Raw genomic sequence first — 25,328 nt, forward strand, 5'->3', positions numbered from 1 at the left:
AGAGTCAATGTTTAACCGACTGAGCCACCCAGGCACCCCTCATTATTCCTATTTTAGAGATGAAGAAACTGAGGCATAGAAAAGTTAAGCATTATGCCCAAGGTCACAAAGTCAATACATAGATATTTTGATCTGGGATTCTGCCTTCAGTGCACATGCACTTACCATTGCAGTCAATCACACTCAATTTCTGCTTTGTGCCCAGCTTCCTGCTCACAGTCAGAATGAGGAGGCAATGCATGCCCATATAGAACCTCTAGAAAACAGTATTAGAAAATAATATATACTCAAATTCTATGTTATGTGTACAGATTCTTAAAGTACTATAGATGTTCACAGAAAGGATGACCAATGGGGATGTTTCCCACTGGTTTTGGACTTGAAACAGGTCTTGAGAAATGGATTTGAGTAGACTAAGTAGGAGGAAAGGGAATGGGGAAGAAATTCCAAAGTAGAGGAAATATGAACCCCATGTCAGAAGTAGAAATGAGCAGGGCGCCTGGGTGGCTCAGTCGGTTAAGCGACTTCGGCTCAGGTCGTGATCTTGTAGTTCGTGAGTTCAAGTCCTGTGTTGGGCTCTGGGCTGACCACTCAGAGTCTGGAGCCTGGAGCCTGCTTCGGATTCTGTGTCCCCCTGTCTCTCCACCCTACCCCTGCTTGTGCTCTGTCTCTCTCTGTCATTCAGAAATGAATAAACATTAAAAAAAAAAAAAGAAGAAGAAGTAGAAATGAGCATGGTAATACGTGTTTGAAATTCCTGGCCTATGAAGTAGGTCTTCTTCAGGAAGAGATGGACAATTCAGTTGGAGAGGTATGGAGGAGCCTAAAAGCCAGAAAAAGGAAAAGAACTGTAGAGGTACTAGGTAGAAATTGAGTTTAAGGAAGTTACCCTTGTAATGGCATACTGGATGGAAGTTCTCAAAAGCTGTGAAGGGTGTGACATTTTACCCTACGCACAATGAAAAAAGTTAGCCCCTTGCAAAGATGCTGGCAGAAGACACCAGACTCCTGAGCAGAGACAAGTGACTTTCTTATCCATGGCACAGAGAGCAACATGAGTTTCAGTTTTACATCCATTCTCTTTGCTCCTCAGGTCCCATAGAGATGATGCAGAGTGAATGCTATATACGCCATGACTGAGGAACCCCAAGCCTGAGGAACTCAAATCTTTTACAGTGGTCTTCAAGAACCCTTGCCTGACTTTTGTCTGGGGGTGGGGGGGGCAGATATTATCTTTATTATGCTAGATGATACACAAACCCATTCTCTGCTCTAGAGGGAGACAGTCGGAAAATCAAGCCATCTGTACCTCTTGAGGCTTGCAAGAAAGGAAGCAACATGAGAAACCCATGAGAAATTGGTTCCTAGCAGAAATCATCTGAAAAATAGCAGTCTGGGTACAAAGGGTTTGGGATATTTCGTGTAAGTTCTATGAGATCAGGACTCTTACCTGTTGCTATTAATGTTGATCCCTCCTGCCCACCAGAGTCACATGTTGAAGCTCTAATCTCCAATGTGTGATCAGAAGATCTGATCAGAAGACGACGATCTCTCTCCGCCACGTGAGGATACAGAAGGAGGCCATGTGCAAATCAAAAAGACCGTCTTCAACAGACGCTGAATCTGCTGGCACCCTGATCTTGGGCTTGCCAGCCTCCAGAACTGTGAGAAATAAATGTTTGCAATTCAGGCCCCTCAGTCTATGGCAATTTGTTAAAGCAGTCCGCGTTGACTGACTGTTGTCAGTCTTGTTCACTGTACAAGTCCTACAGATAAATATATAATAGGACTTCAATATTTACTGTCTAATAAATATTTAGTGTCTAATAGTTTTTTAGTGTTTATTATATGCCAGTTTATTATATGTTTATTATATGCCAGTACTTATCACTGGGCAAGTGTTAACTCATTTAATCCTCATAACAACAGGTACTTTTATCATCCCATTTTACAGATGGGATATACACATAATACACGTAGACACACACATGTAGAACTAGTAAACAAATTCAGCAAACTTGAAGGCTATGAGATCAATATATAAAAATCAGTTGTATTTCTATACGCTAACAATGAGCAATCCAAAAATGAAATTAAAAAAACAATTCCAGGGGTGTGTGAGAGGCTTAGTTAAGTGTCCGACTTTGACTCAGGTCATGATCTCACAGTTGGTGAGTTTGGGCCCCGCGTCGGGCTCTGTGCTGACAGCTCAGAGCCTGGAGCCCGCTTCGGATTCTGTGTCTCCCTTTCTCTCTGTTCCTCCCCCACTCACACTCTGTCTGTCTCTCAAAAATAAATAAAGATGAAAAACAATTGAAAAAACAATTCCATGTACAATACCATCAAAAATATTAAAATACTTAGGGATGGATTATTGTTAAGATGGCATTATTTCACTTCCAACCTACTAGTATGGCTAGTTCCAAAAAGAAAGCCAAAACCAAGCAGAACAACAGAAGGTAACAAGTGTTGGTGAGGGCAGGGAGAAATCGAAACTCTTGTGCGCTGTTGGTGGGAATGCAAAATGGTGCAGCAGCTATGGAAAACTGTATAGTGGTTCTTCAAAACTTCAAAACGGAATTACCCTATGATCCAGTAATTTCACTTCTGGATGTAAACCCCCCAAGAACTGAAAGTAGGAACTCAAACAAATATTTGTACACCCATGGTCATGGCAGTATTATTTACAATAACCTAAAGGTGGAAGCAACTCAAGCATCCATCGACAGACGGATAAAAAAGGTGTGGTACATACATGTAACGGAATATTTTTCAGTCTTAAAAAGGAAGGAAATTCTGACACAAGTTACAACATGGATGAAATTTTAGGACATTGTGCTGACTGAAATAAACCAGTCATAGAAGGAAAAAGGCTGGGGCGCCTGGGTGGCTCAGTCGTTTAAGCGTCCGACTTCAGCCCAGGTCACGATCTCGCGGTCCTGAGTTCAAGCCCCGCCTCGGGCTCTGGGCTGATGGCTCAGAGCCTGGAGCCTGCTTCCAATTCTGTGTCTCCCTCTCTCTGCCCCTCCCCCGTTCATGCTCTGTCTCTCTCTCTCTCTGTCTCAAAAATAAATAAACGTTAAAAAAAATTTAAAAAAAATTAAAAAAAAGAAGGAAAAGGCTCTATGATTCCACTTATATGAGGTACCTAGAGTAGTCAAATTCATGGATGCAGAAAGTACAATGGTGATTGCTAGAGGAGAGAAAAGTTATTGTTCAGTGGTTATGAATTTCAGTTTTAGAAGATGAAAAGAATTCTGAAAATGGATAGTGATGTACAAAAATGTGAATAACCAAGTGTGGTCTCGCCATCAGTGGAATATTATAGCAGCCATTAAAAAGGAAGTGTGAATACATGCTATAACATGGATGAACCTTGAAAACATTATACTAAGTGAAAGAATTCAGACATAAAAGATCACGTATTCTATTATTCCATTTAAAGAAATGTCCAGAATAGTCAACTCTATAGAGACAGAATAAAGATTAATAGTTAAATAGTTAATAATAGTTAACTAGTTAATAATAGTTAATAATAAAGTTGCAAGGGAATGGGGGAAGGAGGGAATTGAGAAGTACATGATTTCTTTTTAGGGAGATGGAAATGTTCAGGAATGAGATAGTGGTGATGGTGTACAACATGGTGAATATACAGAAAGTTACTACATTATTTACTTTAAAATTGGTAAAATGCTAGATTTTATGTTATGTGGATTTGAGCTCCATTTTTATTTTTATTTTTTTTTTAATTTTATGTTTATTTTTGAGAGAGAGAGAGGGACAGAACGTGAGTGGGGGAGGGGCAGGGAGAGACAGAGACACAGAATCCAAAGCAGGCTTCAGGCTCTGAGCTGTCAGCACAGAGACCAATGTGGGGCCCAAACCCACGAACCGTGAGATCATGACCTGAGCCAAAGTGGGATGCTTCACCAATTGAGCCACCCAGGTGCCCTTGAGCTCCGTTTTTAAAAAGGAATGGATCAAAAATGAATGAATTCCCTTCAGGTTTCACATCTGGGTAACTAAGAGAATAATTTCATTGACAAAGATAAGTTAGGAACGGGACCCTGATATTTGAGGAAAAATGGCAAATTTGCCTTTTTAATTTTTTTTGGCTAAATAGTCAATGTTATCAAAATGCGGCAAATTATCTGCAGGCAAGCAAATACAAAATGTATAATTTTCAAATTTATTAAAAAATAATTTATTGTCAAGTTAGCTAACATACAGTATATACAGTGTGCACTTGGCTTTGGGACTAGATTCCTATGATTCATTACTTACATACAACACCCAGTGATCATCCCAACAAGTGCCCTCCTTAATACCTATCTCCCATTTTTCCCACCCTCTACCTCCACCCCAACCATCAACCCTCAGTTTATTCTCCGTATTTAAGAGTCTCTTACGGTTTGCCTCCCTCTCTGTAACTTATTTTTCCTTCCTTTCCCCTATGGTCTCCTGTTAAGTTTCTCAAATTCCACATTTGAGTGAAAACATATGATATCTGTCTTTCTCTGACTTGTTTCACTTAGCATAATACCCTGCAGTTTCATCCATGTTGTTGCAAATGGCAAGATTTCATTCTTTCTCATTGCCAAGTAGTATTCCATTGTATATACAAACCACATCTTTATCCATTCATCAGTTGATGGATATTTGGGCTGCTATAAACATTGGGGTGCATGTGCCCCTACGAATCAGCCCTCCTATATCCTTTGGATAAATTCCTAGTAGCACTATTGCTGGGTCATAGGGTAGTTCTATTTTTAATTTTTTCAGGAACCTCCACACTGTTTTCCAGAGTGGCTGCACCAATTTGCATTCCCACCAGCAGTGTAAGAGAGTTTCCCTTTCTCCACATCCTTTCCATAATCTATTGTTTCTTGTGCTGTTAATTTTAGCCACTCTGACCGGTGTGAGGCGATATCTCAATGTGGTTTTGATTTGTATTTCCCTGATCATGAGTGATGTTGAGCACTTTTCATGTGTGCATTAGCCATCTGGATGTCTTCTTTGGAAAAGTGTCTATTCATGTCTTCTGCCCATGTCTTCACTGGATTTTTTTTTTCAGCTGTTGAGTTTGGTAAGTTCTTTATAGATTTTGGATACTAACTCTTTATCTGATATATAAATATATAAAAAGTGTTTATATATTTGCAAATATCTTCTCCCATTCCATTGGTTGCCTTTTAGTTTTGTTGATTGTTTCCTTTCCTGTGCATAAGCTTTTTATCTTGATGAGCTCCCAATTGTTCATTTTTCCTTTTATTCTCCTTGCCTTTGGAGATGTGTCAAGTAAGAAGTTGCTGCAGCTGAGGTCAAAGAGGTTGTTGCCTTTAACATGCTGACTTCAAATTGAAGACTCCACATGTGGTTGGGTATTATGACCTTTGACAGATGTCTAAGGGTTCAGGGCTGGAAATAAGATTTGGGAACCTTCAGCATAGAATATGATAGAGACTGGGAGAAGGAAGTACTCCCCAAGAAAACGGTCCCTTCTTTGTAGACCATAGTCTATTCTCTCTAAGAAGGCCCAATGCTTTAAAATAAACAAACCCTGGGGGCACCTAGGTGACTCAGTGGGTTGCGCGTCTGACTTTGTCAGGTCATGATCTCACAGCTTGTGAGTTCCAGCCCCGCGTCGGGGTCTGCACTGACAGATCTGATCCTGGAGCCTGCTTCGGATTCTGTGTCTCCCTCTCTCTCTGCCCCTCCCCTGTTCATGCTCTATCTCTCTCTCTCTCTCAAAAATAAATAAACATAAATAAATAAATAAGTAAATAAATAAAATAAACAAATCCTATCACCTTCTGAAATGGCCCACTCTGGGTTGGCAGGATGAATGGTAATGTGAGAAAAGGCGTAATTCTATTTTTATTTGAAGCTTTCCAATCTGCACTAAGACCTCTTCCCCACTTCTACTCAAGGCTGAGCCTGGTCTTTCAACGAGGAAAATCCACTTTTCTTTTCCTCAGAGCACTGAGACACCAAGAAATGACCATGTTTACATTTCGATGAGCCCTTTCCAGTGGGAGGTTTTTTTTTTTTTAATGTTTATTTATTTTTGAGACAGAGAGAGACAGAGCATGAACGGGGGAGGGGCAGAGACAGAGACACAGAATCGGAAGCAGGCTCCAGGCTCTGAGTCATCAGCCCAGAGCCCGACGCGGGGCTCCAACTCACAGACCGCGAGCTGAAGTCGGACGCTTAACCGACTGAGCCACTCAGGCGCCCCTCCAGTGGGAGTTTTAAGTAGAAGAGTGATTTTATCTAATTATGTTTCTCAGAGATCCCACTGGTTATTGTGTAGAGAATAGATGGGAGAAGGAATTCAGTTTGAGAGCAGTGTAGTTTTTTTTTTCCCTTTTGGCAGTGAATCTCCTTGGAAATGATATTCTTCAGTTTTTCTTCAAAATCAAATTCTTCTCTGATTTTAAAGTTAAAAATGTATGTATACCTGAATTCACATAGAACTTTATTTAGTTTTTTTTTCCTCTCTCTCTTTCTTTCTAAATTTTAGATAAATTAAATAAATTTTTTTCTATTTATTTTTGAGATAAAGAGGGAGTGCACGTTGGGGAGGGGCAGAGAGGGAAACAGAGGATTCAAGGCTCTGCACTGACAGCACAGAGCCCAACTCGGGGCTTGAACCCATGATCATGAGATCATGACCTGAGCTGAAGTCCGATGCTTAACCAACTGAGCCACCCAGGCACCTTTCTCTCTCTCTCTCTCTCTCTCTCTCTCTCTCTCTTTCTTTCTCCCTTCCTCCCTTTCTTCCTTTCTTTCCTCCCTCATCCCCCCTCCCTCCCTTCCTTCCTTCTTTATTTCTTTTATTCATCAGTAAACACACACACACACACACACACACACACACACACGCATTAAAAACTACATTTAACAGTTAGGTTACCAAGGAACTCATACCTCTGCTGTGGGTGTGTTTAGCAGAATTTCTTTGGAAACTTTCTAGATATTATAACCCAGTGGGGGAACCTACCAACAGACTTTTGATTTCATTTTCCCATTGATTCCAAATGACGGTTTTTATGTTTTCTTTGATAAGGAGAAAACTGAGTTTGTGAAGGGGTAGACACACAGCTATGTAGTTACTCACCTGGCATTTCAGAGGGCTGGTTGCAATTCTCCAAGGGCAAATCCCAGAAATAAACAGAAATCTGCAGGTAATACTTTGGTAAGATATTGCGGCAGTCAATACTGTTCTATCTATGCAGGTCTGGTTAGCTCACCTGTAGGAGTATTCAGAGAATTTCCTTAGAGAACTAGGAGCTTTAAAGGATGCTCTCAGAGCTGCTTTAAAAACCAGAAAAATTTTAATGTATTCTTTCATTTTCCATGGTTACTGAAAGAAATACACATTATAAATTTCAAATCTAAGAACCGGTCCGGTTGAGGACAAAGGTGTCTGGTGTCGTAAGTTTGTGCATGAGAGACGTGCTCCCTGTACAAGTCACAGACGAAGGCGTTTGTATGGCTGTGTTGCGTGATGTCTGCACTGCTTTAAATCAGATTTTCCCACCCTCGGATGATGGTTCCAAAACTTCGCTTGTCTCTTCAAACTTGCTACACAACCCTCGACTTCCTCTCCCAATGGTGCCTGGTATTTCATCAAAGGAATGGAGACCACCAGGTGGTTTCCTGCAGGTTCTGCCTCTTATTCAGCACTGTCCTTCTCCCCACGAGGAAGGGAGGCACACACAGCCTCTTCTCCTTTATCTAACCTCCGTGCAGCATCCCCAAGTTCAAGGGCTAGGTAAAGAAGGGAATGTGAGTGGTAACATAAACCTCTTCCACTAAAATTCACATCTTGCTTTTCTACTCCAACCGTTTCTTCTGCAGGCAGTAGCCATTTTCCTGTCTCTCTGAACATTAACTCGCTGAATTTCTCAACCTCTACCAGATCCAGTTTTAGTGCAGTCCCTTACAGCTTCTTGAGATTCTCCTTTTCCTTGGCCTCTTTTGAGCTCCTCTCTTCTTGGGGTCTTAGGTTCTCAGGACTTTTTGTGCATCCCTTTCCTCCTGCCCATCCACTGGAGGCTGGGTTCCTCGGGGGCTCTGCCTTAGCTCATTGCTTTTCTCTCTGTGTCCCCCTCCCGGTTATCTCATTTATTCATGTGACTCTGACCATCTCGTCCGTGTGGATGCCTGCTAAGCATCTCCACTTGGAGATTCCATAGGCACCTCCAACCCAAATTGCCTCCTCCTCTTTCATTTTGCCTGCAAATTATCTGCTAATTTCAATTCTCCTGTCACTGTACCAGTCAGGATTGTGTTGGGGGTGCTCATAGACGATTTCAGATCCCCTATATGGACCTTGAGCTAAGAATAAGAATGGAAAGCTCTGAGCTCATATTTCCTTCTCTAAGTTCTCCAACGTACTTAGAAGCAACCAATCACTCCCAGCATAGTCAGCGTTGTCACTAAAATATCTTATGGCAGCAAACGCTTGTTCACTCAAACCTTTACCTTTTATGGCAGAGGTTGGCCAACTAAGCCTCCTGGACCAAATCTGGCTTGCTGTCTGTTTTTGTAAATAAAGTTTGATCAGAACACAGCCACACCCATTCATATACTTACTGTCTGATGGCTGCTTTTGAGCTACAGCCAGAGTTGAGTAGCTGTGGCCCGCAAAGCCTAAAGTATTTACTATCTGTCCCTTTTCAGAAAAACTTGGCCAACCCCTTTTCTATAGTCATTTGATTAAAGGTGGCACGGTATGACAATTTGTGTACCTGTTTTGCCACTGCACGCTACATGGTACCAGTGTCCTCTTTACCACTGGAAACAGGGCAATTATGACCATATTTAAATCCAACAAAATCAGAGAATGAATTCCCGATACCTCAAAACCTATTCGGAGACCCCTAGACCCCTGTAATCGTGTCCAGCACCAAATTGTCTAATGTTGGAGTTCGATCAGAGAAGCAAAACCACTCGAAATTGGACCTCTCACCATTGTGAGATGCGGTTAAATGGTCTCTGGGAGATCGTTCTCTGTGTCAAGTTTGCAGGGTGGGCAGTCAGGAGAAGAAGGAGGATGTAAAGTGGGGAAGAAGAGCGGGGACGGGCTGGAGCCCAGAGCCTCCAGCTGAAGGCCCATGAAGACGGACTGGAACTGTATCACTTTCTCATCACTTCTAGCTCCTATGGGAGGAGCTGGCATACTTTGCTGTGGAGCTAAATACTCCCCTGGCTCAGGAGTCAGAAAAGCGGGAGGAAGATGCCGGAGGAGGCAGAGCAGTTGCAGGACCGGCTCTGGCCCCACGCCCAGGAGCTGAGCCCACAGATAATGACAACACTCGTGAGTTCCATCAATGCCTCCTGCTTCTGTACCAACCTTACATGCGTGAAACCATGGGTGCTGCTTCCCCTCTACTTCCCAAAGCTCACGTGAAATGTCTCTTTGGCCCACCCTTGCCAGAAACATACAAAGAAGAGAGTTCTGGGAAATAGTCATCGTAACCAAGCCAACAGACTACAAATCACCACAATCACCTTCCCAACTATTACATTTTTAATTGAATTATTTAAAAAAATTTTTTTAACGTTTATTTATTTTTGAGACAGAGACAGAGCATGAACGGGAGAGGGGCAGAGAGAGAGGGAGACACAGAATCGGAAGCAGGCTCCAGGCTCTGAGCCAACAGCCCAGAGCCCGACCCAGGGCTCGAACTCACGGACCGCGAGATCGTGACCTGAGCTGAAGTCGGACGCTTAACCGACTGAGCCACCCAGGCGCCCCTTTAATTGAATTATTTTAAATTGTAATTAAATTACTTAAAATTTCTGAGTAAATTCTACTTTCTGTCTCTCCACGTACCTCTAGTGGTTACCTAGTCTCAAGTAACGGCGCACTGTTCACTGAACTTCTATTTTTGTAAATAATTTATTTATCTTTTAATTTACATCCAAGTTAGTTAGCATATAGTGCAACAATGATTTCAGGAGCAGATTCCTTAATGCCCTTACCCATTTAGCTCACTCCCCCCCTCCCAAAACCCCTCCAGCAACCCTCGGTTTGTTCTCTATATTTAACAGTCTGTTATGTCTTGTCCCCCTCCCTGTTTTTATATTATTTTTGCTTCCCTTCTCTTATTTTCATCTGTTTTGTATCTTAAAGTCCTCATATGAATGAAGTCATATGATTTTTTGTCTTTCTGTGATTAATTTCACTTAGCATAATATCCTCCAGTTTCATCCACGTAGTTGCAAATGGCAAGATTTCGTTCTTTTTGATTGCCGAGTAATACTCCATTGTATATATATACACCACATCTTCTTTATCCATTCATCCATCGATGGACATTTGGGCTCTTTCCATACTTGGCTATTGTTGATAGCGCTGCTATAAACATGGGGGTGCATGTGCCCCTTAGAAACAGCACAACTCTATCCCTTGGATAAATACCCAGTAGTACAATTGCTGGGTCATAGGGTAGTTCTATTTTTATTATTTTTTTATTAAAAAAATTTTTTTAATGTTTATTTATTATTGAGAGAGCACAAGCGGGGGAGGTGCAGAGAGAGGGAGACACAGAATCCGAAGCAGGCTCCAGGCTCTGAGCTGTCAGCACAGAGGCCAACGTGGGGCTCGACCTCACAAACTGCAAGATCATGACCTGAGCCGAAGTCAGACACTTCACTGACTGAGCCACCCAGGTCCCCCGGTAGTTCTATTTGTAACTTTTCAAGGAAACTCCATACTGTTTCCCAGAGTGGCTGCACCAGTTTGCACTTAAAGTTCTATTTTTTTTTTAGTTTATTTATTTATTTTGAGAGAGAAAGCATGAGTGGGGGAGGGGGAGAGGGAGAGGGAGAGAGAGGGAGAATCCCAAGCAAGCTCCCACTGTTAGCACAGAGCCCGACGCGGGGCTCAAACTCACGAACAGCGAGATCACGACCTGAGCTGAAGTCCGGCACTTAACTGACTGAGCTACCTAGGTGCCTCTCACTGAACTTCTAAACTTCTAAAGCTAGGTATCTCAATTCATTTCTCTTCATCCTCACCATTCGTCACGCACCAAATGTTGCTCGTTTTAGGTCCTAAATGTATTTCTAATATGTATGTTCTTTAGCGGTGAACTAGCATTTCCCTAGTCCAGACTTTCCTTATGTTCTGGCTTTCTGCTGTCACTGTCTAACCAATCTGCCTGCCTTTCATTTAGTCCTGCTGAAATCCATCCTTCTTTGCTGCCTCAAGCACAAATTGAATCACATCCTATATTCTCCCATTTACTACTCCAGAGTGTTATAATTGGTAGGAACAGGGGGATGTTGTGTATCGTTATGAGTAACTTTCTAGCTTTTCTGTGTTCGTAGGTGGGTTTTTTTGGTGGTAAAATTTAAATAACATAAAACGTAGCATTTGAACCATTTTTAAGCCTACAGGTCGGTAGCATGGAGCATACTTACGTTGTTGTGAAACTGTTACCACCATCCGTCTCCAGAATTTTTTTCACCTTTCCACCCTGAAAGTCTGTACCTGTAAAATACTAACGCTTCCTCCTTCCTCCCCCCAGCTCCCGGCAGCCTTCATTCTACTTTCTATCAATGAATTTGACTATTGACTCTTCTCCTCGTACTTCATGTAAGTGCAATCATACACTATTTGTTTTTTTTTATGACTGGCTTACTTCACTCAGCATAATATCCTCAAGCTTCATCCATCGTGTCGTGCATGTCAACATTCCCTTCCTTTCAGGAACCAAATAATATTCTGTTGTGTGCACACACCACATTTTGCTTATTCATTTTTCTGTCAGTGGACATCTGTATTGTTTCCATCATTTGGCTACTGTGGATAATGCCGCCGTGAACATGGGTGCATGAACGTCTCTGAGTTTCTGATTTCAGTTCTTTGGGGGGTATACCCAAAAGTGGTGTTTCTGGATTTTAGAGTAATTCTATTTTTAAGTTTTCGAGGAACTGCCATGCTGTTTCCCACATTCCCACCAGCAGCAGACTTCCTAACTTCTCCACACCCTCACTACCCTTGTTCTTTTCTGGTTTCTTCATTTGTCTGCCTTTTTCTGTTGGTTTTAATAATAGCCATCCTAAGGGATGTGAACTGGTATCTAATTGTGGTTTTGATTTGCATTTCTCTCATGGTTAGTCACATTGAGCTTCTTTTCATGTGCTTGTTGGCCATCTATTTATCTTCTTTGGAGAAATGACTATTCAACTCAGTTTACCCATTTTTAATCTGGTTGTTTTTGTTGTTGGGATGTAGGAGACTATATATAGGTATGTGTGTGTGTATATATATATATGTACATATGAACATATATGTATATACATAATTTATTAACCTCTTATCAGATATGTGATTTGCAATTGTTTTCTCCAGTTCCATGGTTGCCTTTTTACTCTATTGGTAGTGTCTTCTGATGCACAAAAGTTGAAAATTTTTTTAAAGTTTTAAATTTTGATATACTCCAATTTACCTATTTTTTTCTCTTGTTGCATTCACTTTTGATATCGTATCCAAGAAACCACTGCCACATCCAATGTCATGAAGCTCTTCCCTGTGTTTTCTTCTAAGAGTTTTATAGTTTTAGCTTTTATGTTTAGCTCTTTGATCCCTTTTGAGTTCATTTTGTGTATAGTATAAGGTAGGGATAACTTTATTCCTTTATATGTGAATATCCAGTTTTCCCAACACCGTTTGTTGAAAAGACTGTCCTTTCCTCACTGAATGGTCTTCAAACCCTTGTTAAAAATCATTTGACCAGGGGCACCTGGGTGGCTCATTCGCTTAAGTGACCGACTCTTGATTTCGGCTCAGTTCGTGATCTCACACTTTTGCGAGATGAAGACCGTTACGGGGCTCCTGTGTGGAGTCTGCTTCTGATTCCCTCTCTCCCTCTCTCTCTGCCCCTCCCTTGCTCTCTCTCTCTCTCTCTCTCTCACAATAAATAAACATTTAAAAAGTCATTTGACCATATATGTGGTTTATTTCTGGACAGTCTATTTTATCCTATCTATCTATATATTTGCTTTATGTCAGTACCACATTGTTTCTATTACTGTAACTGTGTAATAGCTTTTGAAATCAGGAAATGTGATGCCTCCAGCATTTTTTTTCTCTTTTTTTAATTTTCAACATTGTTTTGGCTATTTGGGATTGTAGTTCCTAGGGTTTTTAAAAAAATTTTTTTTTCAACGTTTATTTATTTTTTTGGGACAGAGAGAGACAGAGCATGAACGGGGGAGGGGCAGAGAGAGAGGGAGACACAGAATCGGAAACAGGCTCCAGGCTCTGAGCCATCAGCCCAGAGCCTGACGCGGGGCTCGAACTCCCGGACCACGAGATCGTGACCTGGCTGAAGTCGGACACTTAACCGACTGCGCCACCCAGGCGCCCCAAGGGTTTTTTTTATTTTTTTTATTTTTTTTTATTTTTTTTTTATTTTATTTATTTATTTTTTTTATGAAGTTTATTGACAAATTGGTTTCCATACAACACCCAGTGCTCATCCCAAAAGCCAAGGGTTTTTTTTAAATAAAATGAATATTAATTTCATTATAATAAAACATGAAAAGACAAATTTAATAAAATATCATCTACCCAAACAACTCCCTACATAAACAAAGCAAAACTCGTCAATGGTTCCTCACTTTGTGCTGAATAAAGTCCAAACTCCTTAGCAGGCCATTCAAGGTTCTCCACATCCTATTTATTTTCTATAGATTTACCCTCCCTTGTCTCACCCTGTCCCCACCTTCCACCTTGTACTTCTTTAATAATTTCTGAACTAATGTCTAATTGCTTGTGCTTCTTATCACAGCCCATCTCCATGTACCTTTGCTTATACTGTTCCATCTGCCAAGAACATCCTTCCTACTTTTTGGAAGTGAGTCCCCATTATTCTTCCTGGAGGAATTAGGTTATATGCTATCTTCTTCAAGAAGCTTTTCCCAAACCCCCATGTTGGGCTATGACCCTCTCTTCTAAGTTCTGATGGTCCCCAGTCTGTGTTGTTTGGTTAAGACATTTTATCATATAGCACTTGTTTCTAAGCTTTTTAGGATCAGTGGCTAAACACAATTTTTAACACCTAGATTACGTTTGTTAAAATTAACAGAACCAAAAGGAATTATGGCGAATATCTGTCACTAAGGGCAGGATATCACTGCCATTGGCAAAGGAGGCCCAAGTGGGACAGATTTTCTCACATTCGTCCTGAGGATCAGGCTCACTGGGGTGTAGAATATATGAAATTTTGTGGGGGGAATAGAAGTATCAGATTACTTTCATATCATAGATTGGGAAACTTCTGTTGCCCAATCACTGTGAAGGGCATCTATTTGAAAAAGCATATAAAGTTCACGTCATTCCAAAGGCTACTAGGCAAAAATCCAATTCCTCTGTGGTGTAGTTGTCCTTTTCTGGAGGAATGCCAGAGGTCCTGGGAACCTTTTTATTCTTCAGTGCATTTAGATGGAAACATGTTTTCCTCAACCTTACTTCTTTAATTCTTGACAATGTTTCTCCAAATGCATTCCAATGACTGCAGAAATTGCAATTATTTTGTAAACAATATGGTTCTAAACCCAAAGGAGATTCTGTGTGCTTGGTTTCTGGGACTTCAAAGAACAAATGCATTTACGGCAAAATACGTAGTAGTTGGTGCCCACTACGCAGGGCCAGATGCTGAGAGCGGGCCGATTCAGCAGGCCACAACAAGAGACACGCACTCATCAGGAACTTCCTGCTCACGCCTTAGAACCATTAGTCATACACAGACATGGTGTGTCCAAGCAATGAACTTGTTAATGGAAAGACCACAATATGTGTAGACATGTGAAGGGTGTGGGTGATGAACTTCCCAATTCCAGTCTTTCTACTGTATTTGGTTGAGAGCAAGGAGTCGCTGGGGCACCATGTAGTTTTCTGCACAGTATCTTGTCCAGAATACGTACTTGATAAATGTTTGATACAACACCTAATTCCAGAAGAACAAATTGTGTTTTTCAGTGAGCTTTCTGTAGTTTTCTGCATATCACAGGAAGGGTATTTTTAATGACTGGTATCATCCGTGACATCATCCTGATATGCTCAGTTTTGTAATGCAACCATTCTTTTAAAATTGTGTAAATGCCGTATGAACTTACAAACATCAAAGAAGTGATCTTTAATTTTAAACGCTTAGGTATTTAAGGAGAGGACGAATAAGAGGCCCCATTGTTGTAGTAAGGGCGTGGAGCTAGGGGAATCCCCTTGAATAGTGAATAGTAATTAAAATGGTCCAGCAAAAAAAGATCACATCTATTTTGGGGCACCTGGCTGGCTCAGTGGTAGAGTATGCGACTCTTGATCTTGGGGTCATGAGCTCGAGCCTCACCTTGGGCGTAGAGTTAAAAAAAGTCACATCTGTTTTAATCTTGGTTCCCATGGACCCTATGTGTCTAATGTTGCTAATTATATTGTTTTAATTTTCCTTAAAGTTTCTTCATTCCAGATTAGGTATGTCTCCCTTAGTCTCGGTAAACTAGGATCGTTTCCCTTAGAAACATAATATTTTTATTCCTCAGCATTTACAAATGAGTTCAAACTACCTTCTTTCTAATTCTTTAAAAATCATGTGTCAGGAGCGCCAGGGTGGCTGTCGGTTGAGCGTCCGACTTCAGCTCAAGTCATGATCTAACAGTCCGTGAGTTCAAGCCCTGCGTTGGGCTCTGTGCTGACAGCTCGGAGCCTGGAGCCTGCTTCAGATTCTGTGTCTCCCCTCTCTCTCTGCCCCTCCCCTGCTCATGCACTGTCTTTCTCTGTCTCAAAAATAAATAAAAACATTTTTAAAAAATCACGTGTCAGAAAGGGAAGATTCCTCTTAAAGGAGAACTCTCTGGCATCCGAGGACAGCTTATGCCAGGGACAATTTTCAAAGTACTATTTAGACTTTAAGCCTCTTTGGTCTCAGTTACCCAAATAGGGAAGTTTCCTCCTTTAAACAACAATGCTGCTATGAATTTGTTTTTTCTGTCATGATAGCCGTTTACATCCCTGCCTCCATGACTGGATGATGAGTGCTGATGTCAGATTACCTTCAGGTGCTCAGCAAGCCTTCGCTGTGCACCTGCAGGGAGCTCAGCGCTGTGCTAGGAGCTATTCATTCATTCCGCGCAGGACATTTACTAAGCACCTACCCTCTGCTGTACATCGGAATACAAAATAGAAGGGATCGTTCCTGGGTTCGAATTGCTCAGAGGTCAGGCGAGGAGAGAGCTGATGAACACGAAAGCATACAGCAATCCAAGCAGTCCTGTGCCAGAGGTAAGTGCCCAGGGTAACCCAAGAGGAAACGATTACTCTAGTGTTGAGGAAGAAGAACTCTATGATGATAACTTGACCTCAGGCCCTGAAGAATGAGTGAAATTTTACCAAAGAAGACTTAGGTGAGAAGAGTGAGGAAACGAGTTTGGGTGGATAGGGTGGTTGTAGGAAAACTTGAAAACCAGGGGGAGGAATTTGGACCTGAATTAGTGGGTAATAGGAAGAAATCAACCATAGGCAGAGGAGCAGAAGGACGGCATGAGCGGTGAGTTGTTCAAGGAACATTCCTCAGGCATGACGTGCTGGAGACAAGAGAGGCTGGCTTGGAGGCACCCAGGTAGTTCTTGAAGATGCCAGTCACTTGGATGGTGATAAAGCCTACGGCTGAGGTAGTGGCAGAAAGAATGAAGATGAAAGGAAGGTGTCCCAGTGGAAAGGGACATGGTGGGAGACAAATGAATGTCTGTTGAGAGACTGATGGAATATTTAAGCGGGTAACTGACGGCACTGGATGTATAGAATAGGAGTGAACATAAAACATGGCTAGGACTCCGAGGCTTTGAACCAAGGTGACAAAAAAGAACAGTTTATCATTTCATTGACAGGGATGAGGCGTCTGAGAGATGAAGTGCATTCAAAGAAAAAGAAATTAACTAGTCATTATAAATGCCTGAAGGGTAGAGCTTTGCTTCCCTCTCCTGAGCACAGCACTTAGTATACAGCAATTTATCAGCAGGGGTTAATAGGAAGTTAATAATGGAGGTAAATAGGGGAAACAAGGGCATGGCTCTCAGCCTCTCTGGGGTCCTTAAGATGGCTTGTGCTGGGGATACTTCTCAAAGTGCTGCTTGGGCCCTTAGCCTCTCTGTCCTTGGTTTCCTTATCTGAAAAATGGAGGAGTTGATTGGTGGCTAGCTAACATCCTTCCAGTGCTAATAATCAGTGACTCTGTTCTTTTGGCTGATATTGGTGTTCTTTCTGCTACAGAATAACTTAGAAAATGAGCCTCAGCTTCTCAGGCTTATCCCTTCCCTCTGAAGTGAGTGAAGGAAACTAATGTATGAGGTAGAGAGAGAATCCAAAGGACTTCTGAGCTGAAGGGTTATTTCTCGGTTTGAAGGATCCCATTGCCAAAAATGGAAGTGGTGTTTGGAGTGTTGTTTTTGCCATGTCCCCTGGACTTAAATGGAGCTAAATTCTCTTGCAAAGATGGAGAGGAGAGGAGGGGGTGCCTCGGCTGGAAGCTGGCTGCTAATCTATGCACTGGAGGTCCAAGTTCAAATATGCTTTCAGGAAAGCTTCAGTTCAATTTTTCTCCATGCACAATGGGGCTGTTGTGCGTTCAGAAGCTGGGAGAAGGCAGCTGGATTTCTAGAGCCCAATGGCCAGCATCTTTTTGATTTCTTTCTGATTCTCTTATTTGGAGACACATCTTTTTGATTCTCTTCCTTTGGGACACATTGGTCTTGAGAATAAAATACTAGTCAGTCATTATTATGAAGGCAAGAAAACAAGAAGCACATCCTGAATGGGAGTTATCAGGCCATCATTAGCACTTGGCCTCAGTGAATCATTCAGCAATATGCAAATAATGACTTTCAGTAGAACAAGGAGCATCAAACACTTTGACCTCACCTTAATTATTTGCCCTGCCTATGCTGACCATTTTAGGTAGGTAAGTTCCTGGACTTCTGGGTTCTTTTGCTGTGTTCATTGAATTTTGTAAACTACCCCATACAGGAATGTGTTGAATAAGTGCCCATCTGATTTCCAAAGTCCAGAAGGATTTCTGTGCCTACTGCTTACGGGATCTAATCAGGTCTAATCAGAGGGCTCTGGCCCTCTTTCTGGGAAAATTTCAAAAATGACAAATTGTTTTTTTCTGCTAAAACTCTGTGTGATAGATTGTGTGTGTGTGTGTGTGTGTGTGTGTGTGTGTGTGAGATTTCTCTTTAAACAGATGAAATGTAAGGAATTGGCACAAAAGGAAACTGAAGGTTAGAGCTAGGGGTAGGTGGATGCCTTTAGATACAATGATAATAATAGTTGATGTTTATTCAACTGGTTGACTCTGTGCCAGGCTCTGATAGAGATATCTTATGAATTTAATTCATTTAATCCTCAGAGTGAGTCTATCAAATAGATATTATCATCTTTAGCAGCCTAAATATGAGGAAACTGAGGCACAGAAAGATTAAATCACAAAGCTGATTGGTAGTTGAGCCAGGCTCCCAAATGTGGTACGTAGAGCCACACAGTAAACTAGTTTCCTTTGAAGAAGGTGTTGCCTGAACTTTCATGCCTCTTGGCTTTACATTGTGTTATGTTCTGGATACACACATGTTGTATGTATTGTGTTTTAGTTCTGGGTACAGTTATTGACTATTCAATGTCTTTATACTCTGCTTCCCAGTCATAAGATGAGCAGGAAGTAATAGAAGAGTAAATAGGGGTGGAGAGCAGGGGAGAAGTTGTGACATTGAGTCCATACACTCATGCACATGGATGCATACACACACACTCGCACACACGCACACAGACACACACACACACTCACAAGCCGACCCATTTATTTATTTTATACTCACATCCCTCATGTGCTCTCACAAGCTCCTTTCCTGCCAGGTTATACATAGTCTTTCCCTGAGGGATCAGCCCTTTCCAGTCCAGGTCGTGGGAAGGGGCAGGAAGGAGATCACTTCCCTTCCAAGGGCCTGCCGGAAAACCATGTTTGGACAGGGCCACTTATAAGAATGGATCAATAAGAATAGTAGCTGTGAAAGCCAAACTTCTGTGGGTGAGAAGTGCAATGCCAGCTCTTAGAACATGGAAGGAAATCAGGCCCATCCTTCGCAGCTCTGCATCGACAGAAGCAAACACAGGTTCTGACACATTCCCCACATGTGCCCGCAACCCAGGACCCCACGATTAATACCTTGGGACACATTCTGTGATATGCTGTCATGTGCTCTATAGTTTCTTGTGCCCTGGATTTAAAAGCAACCCCAGCTCTTACAACCATACAATCAAATCCTGTGTCATTACAATGAACGAGGTTAAATTAATATCGAAAGATACCCATGGGATGTTTATTAGGTGAAATACTCTTGCAGCGCTGTATGCATGGTATGATCCCACTTGTGTAACAAAGATTAAAATACAGGCATAATAACAATCATAAAAATGCACAATAATAATATCCATATAGTGTTTATTAGGCACCAGTCATTATTCTAAGTGCTTTACCTTTATTAACTTACTAGTCTTCAAAACAATCCTATAAAATGGATACTAATATCTCAATTTTATGGGAAGAACTCAAAGAAGGAGAAGTTAGGTAACTTGCTCAAGATCACCGAACTAAATGGCAAAGCCAGAATTCAAACCTAGGCAGTCTAACTCCAGAATATCTATTATTAACCAGTATGCTGTACTATAGGCATGTAGGCATGGAACAATTCTAGACAAACACACAGCAAATGCTAACAAAGTTTAATTAAGAGTTGTGGAAACGGTGGGTAGGATAAGAGACAGGACAAGAGCACTTATTTTTATAATACACACCTTTGTATTTTGGGGGCATTATTCTTAAACTATCTTACTATTTGTTTAGTTTTAAGAATCCTTTAATGGCTGCAGACAACCATTAAGTCTGTGGTAGACCAGTCAAGAGAAAAGATCAAAGAGATTCTTTTCTAGGAAGAGAGAATTGAGACCTGGGTTGGCTACAAGTAGAAAGAAAAGAGCAGGATTTGACTAAAAGAGAGTAGGGAGAGTGGGGTGCCTGGGTGGCTCAGTTGGTTGAGCATCCAACTCTTGATTTTGGCTCAGGTCATGATCTCCCAGTTCATGGGATCAAGCCCCATGTCAGGCTCTGTGCTAAGAGCATAGGGTCTGCTTGGGATTCTCTCTCTACCTCTCTTTCTGCCCCTCCCCTGCTCATGCATGGTCACACACACTCTCTCTCTCAAAATAAATAAATAAACTTAAAATGAAAGAAGAGGGAGATATGAGGTACTTGGAGTAGAAATGGAAACTGTGATGGTACCTGCTCGGGTTGGGGGTGGGGAGAACGGAGAAGTAGTGTTTAATGGGTACAGTTTCAGTTTTATGGGACAAAAAGAGAGGTGTAGGGCTGGATGGTGGTGGTTGGACAACATGAATGCATCTGAAAGCACTGAACTGTGCACTTAAAAATTGGTTAAGATGGTAAATTGTATATATTTATTTATACACATTTATTTATTTATTTATTTATTCATTCGAGAGAGAGAGAGAGAGATACAGAGCATGAGAGGGGGAGGAGCAGAGAGAGAGAGAGAGAGACAGACAGACAGACAGAATCTGAAGCCGGCTCCAGGCTCTGAGCTGTCAGCACAGAGCCTGATGCAGGGCTCAAACTCATGAACTGTTGATCATGACCTGAGCCAAAGTCAGAAGCTTAACTGACTGAGCCATCCAGGCACCCCAAAGATGGTAAATTTTGTTAAGTGTATGTTGCTATAGTAAAAAAGAAATTGAAGAGAAAAAAAAAGGAGAGAGAGAATAAGGAAGAAGAGGACAGAGGAGCCAGGGGAGGCAACGAAGAAGGGAAAGGAGCTGAAATTGGTGCATAAAGTGTGCTGAGGACCTTGGATACCTAACACTGCCAACTTTAAGGACCTACACTTAAATACAAAGTCTCAGTGGGAGGAAAATTTACGTTCTCCATGTACATATACGAAGTATTTTGCACACCTTATAAACTAGTGTGTAAGTGTAAATTGATATAAGTAAGTGTCCTTTTAGGGAATGGTTAGAGGGTCCCCGGGAGAATTCCAATCATAACTCACTTTCTTGTCTCCATCCTGAGACTGGGTATTCTGGTTTGGAGGAAAGGTTGCTGTTTTAAAGCAGAAGTGGGCTCCCTGTCTCTGAAAAATGCAGATACAGATTGAGCCTTCTCTTGGAGTAGAAATGGAAACTGTGGAGCATTATGGATAAACAGGGTCTCTTTTGTGGAGCATTATGGATAAACAGGGTCACCCACAAGCACACCAGCGTGGGAAGGCAGCAACCGGGTTTAGCCATTCGGACACCTTGCTGGCTTGCTGATTGGCCTCTGTGAGGTGGCCCCATTCCAGCAGATCCCAGTAGCTCCTTTGCCAGGTCTGCTATCAGCTCACCCACCTTTGCCCTTGAGCGAGAGCCAAGGTCTCTGGAGGAAGGAGTGTGCTATTACCTTTCATTTCGGGGCCTTCCCAGCACACACTGAGGTCATGCAGCACTCAGCACTGAGTGGCTCCCAGGGTCTCTTGCATGGAACATTGTCACTGGAAAGACCGAGTCTCTGGAAAACACAGCCTTTGAAGGACTGTCAGTCAGGGCCAACAATTTGCCATCCTCACTTGGGACTTCTCTGACAATTTTGATTTTTTTGGAGTATAAATGAGATTTTCTTAGTTTCTCCTAGGCTTGGATGGACTCCACTTTAGAACACAGCATGGTTTTCATTTGGGCAAGTATGAAGAGGTACCACCTTCCTGTCTCTTTCTTGTGGTCACTGTTTCATCTCCATATAGTAAATATAGCTATATTTTCGGAGTGAATATTATGTGCCAGGAATCATACTTGCATACTTCTCACAAAAAAAATGCTGCAAAAAAAAAAAATGCTGCAATAGGGAATATCACCACCATTTTATAAATGGATGAATCTGATCATCAGAGAAGAGAGAATCGAGAGCTTGATCCAGGGCCACTCACTTGTGGCCGAGGTGGGATTGGAACCCAGGTCTGTGTCAACTCCAAAGCTGGTAAACGTATACATTACGTTTGTGCATTCTACATTATGCTAGATTGCCCTTCCAAGCGCAAATAGGATCTATTTTCTATTCACGTCGCTCCCTAATAAATAGGTGGCCAGAGCTGTGGCATAAGCACAGAGCTCTACCTTGTCAGATCTAAGGTCTCAGATTCTCCTCTACCTTACTAGGTACAAAAGGCATTTGCATATGGAAACTTTGGCAGCTACATTTCCTCAGCTACTAAGCACCATGAGGTCCTAGAAGTGGGTTACTATATCCCCAAAGTTCCTCATTTATGCTGAGGGTGTAACTCTAGCGCTAAGAAGGGTTTGCTCTAATTGTGTTCAGAGGCCTGCGGAAGGAGCCAAACTAATCCACTTCTCTCCCACTGCAAGGCCAATGGCAGTCTCTCCGAGCTCGTCACTGCCCACAAGGGAGGTAGGTTACTACTGTTTCAGTGCTTTTGGCTAGGTCTCTGAGGAAGAATCATCGATTATCAGGGCCGATTGGTATCTGAGGATTGCTTCTCTGCTGATGGCATCTCCTCACGGCGAGGCCATTCTGTACAGTTTGTTAGGGCTGGCCTCAATTTCCAGTGTCTCTTGTACATGATCTTAATGATAGTCTGTGCTACTTGGATTCAAGCTCTCAATCTTTATACAAGTTTACAACTCCTTTGTAAAAATACAACTCAGGATGGTTCTGTTAAAGAGGTGATTTTCTAAAGCTGGTTGACCTTTGCATGACCATACCCTGCAACGGATGGAATTTTACTACTCGTGAAAATGTGTCTTTAAAGGCAGTGTTTTTTATGCTCACACACACACAGCCCACATTAAAAAAATACATTTTAGACTTTTAATTCCAGGCAAGATGGCATAAGAAGATCCAGATTTGCTTTCCCGGCTAAAACAAGTAATAAACAGTGTTTGGACACTGTCAGGCCCTGAAGACGGTACTCCCCGAAAGAGAGAAAAAGATGATGTCAGCCCCACGGTCACCCAGATTACTTCTGGAAGAGTGTCTAGGTTGCAAAGCAGAGCGGAAGGAGCGAGGCAGAGCCTGGTGATTGAGGAAATGGACACGGGAGTCTGGCGAGCTGAGGTGGCCAGAGTCTGCAGAGAGAAAGGGCTGGACACCACACAGGGTCTCCTCCTAGTTGTCAGCTGAGTGCTGGTCAGCACACGCATGCAAGGAAACTATCTGCAGCTGGACAGAAGCATCGAAAGGGAGCAGAGGACAGGACCATAATAGTTCGTGTTCCCCCCCAGCCAGGGTGGAAAACTTCACAATTAATGGGATTTGGGGTAGAGATCTCACAAAGATACCACCTCGGTTATAGGACAGAATTAGCCCTAGACTAAAGGCGGCTCTGGTCTCACCAAACAATGTTTGAAGCAAGCCTGGAAAGGGTAAAACTGTTCCCAAGTAACTTAACCATGCTCCAGAACAGAACTCAAGAATATTTGCAGGAATACAAAAATATCTAGCACTAGCAAGGTAAAATTCACAAGGCCCGGTGGCATCCAGTCAAAAAAATTACCTGTCATGTGAAGAGCCAGAATATGACCAAGAATGAGGTGTAAAATAACAATACAGTGAAAGCTTTATCACATTTATAGAAGTAGAATGTATGGCAATAGCACAAAGGCCAGGAAGGGGGTGGAAATGGATGTATACTGCTTTACGGGCTTATGCTTTGTGTGAAATACTGGAAAGGAGACTGTATTCTACAAACCCATGGTTATAAAATAATAGTTATAGCTAATGAGTCAACAAAAGGGGATAAAATGGAATCATTACAAATATTAATATAGAAACAGAGCAAGGATGTCCCCTCCCACTCTTCTATTTCAACATTGTACTGGAAGTCCTAGCTAATGCAATAAAACAAAAGGAAATAAAATGTATACAGATTGGGAAGGAGGAAATAGAACTGACGGTTTTCTTAAGATGCCATGATTTTCTATGTATAAAATTCCAAAGAATCAATGAAAAGCTCCTGGGATTAATTTGCTACTATAGCAAGTTTGCAGGATACAAGGTCAATATGCAAAAGTAAAATGTTTTTTTTTTTATAAAACAGCAATAAACAATTGGAATTTGAAATTAAAAGCACAATATCATTTACATTAGCATTATTATGTAAATATGAAATACTTGGATATAAATCTAATTAAATACACATGAATTTATGTGAGGAAAATGGCAAAACTCTGATGAAAGAAATCAAAGAACTAAATAAATGGAGAGATATTCCATGTCCACGTAGGAAGACTCAATATTGTCAAGACATCAGTTCTTCCTACCTAGAGCTATAGATTCAACACAATTCCAGTCAAAACCCCAGTGTTATTTTATGGGTATCAACAAAATAGTTCTAAAGTTTATGTGGAGAGGCAAATGACCCAGAATAGCCAACACAGCATTGAAGGAGAATAAAGTTGGAGTACTGATGATACCTGGCTTCCAGTAAAGCTACAGTAATCAAAACACTGTGGTATTGGTGAAAGAGTAGACAGATAGATCAGTGGAAGAGCATAGAGAGCCCCAAAATAGACCCATATAGATACAGTCAACTGATCTTTAACAAAGGAGCAAAGGCAATACAATGGAAAAAAGATAGTCTTTTTGACAAATGGAGCTGGAATGATTGGACATCCCCGTGCAATAGTAAATTTAGACATAGATTGTGTGCCCTTTACAGAAATTAACTTAAAACGGACCATAGACCTCAATGTGAAACGCAAAATTATAAAACAACCAGAAGATAACATAGAAGGGAATCTAGATGACTTTGGGTATGTTGATGACTTTTTAGAACAACTGGAACATCAAAGGCACAATCCATGAAATAATAATTCATTTATTTCTGGACCTCATTAAGTTGAAATTTTTCTCTGCAAGGTCCATTGCCAAAAAAATGTGAAGATGAGCCACACAGGGAGAAAATATTTGCAAAAGGCAAATCTGATAAAGGACTATTACTCAAAATACACAAAGAACTTTTAAAACTCAGCAGTAAGAAAATGAAAAACCATATTTAACAATGGGCCAACGACTTGAATAGACACCTCACCAATGAAAATATGCAAATTTTCAAATAAGCATATGAAAAGATACCCCCCCCATGTTATCAGGGAAATGCAAATTAAAACAACAATGAGAGACCACTACACACACCTGGTAGAATGGCCCAAATCCAAAGCACTGACATCGCCAAATGCTGGCAAGGATGTGGAGAAA

General features: G+C 41.6%; 1 long non-coding RNA gene across 1 annotated transcript; it reads right to left on the bottom strand.

The window, feature by feature from the left end:
* Positions 1-665: 665 nt before the first annotated feature.
* On the bottom strand, positions 666-25,306 carry LOC124516294 (uncharacterized). Its single transcript, XR_006963015.1, has 4 exons — positions 25,266-25,306; positions 7,121-7,253; positions 1,451-1,662; positions 666-823 (listed from the first exon to the last, which is right to left on the bottom strand). It is a non-coding gene; the product is annotated as an uncharacterized LOC124516294 (long non-coding RNA).
* Positions 25,307-25,328: the final 22 nt, after the last annotated feature.

The sequence above is a fragment of the Lynx rufus genome, unplaced genomic scaffold (genome assembly GCF_022079265.1).
Source record: "Lynx rufus isolate CCGP_SWC_20201006 ecotype Redwood Valley unplaced genomic scaffold, mLynRuf1.p SCAF_2, whole genome shotgun sequence".
Lineage (NCBI taxonomy): Eukaryota > Metazoa > Chordata > Mammalia > Carnivora > Felidae > Lynx > Lynx rufus.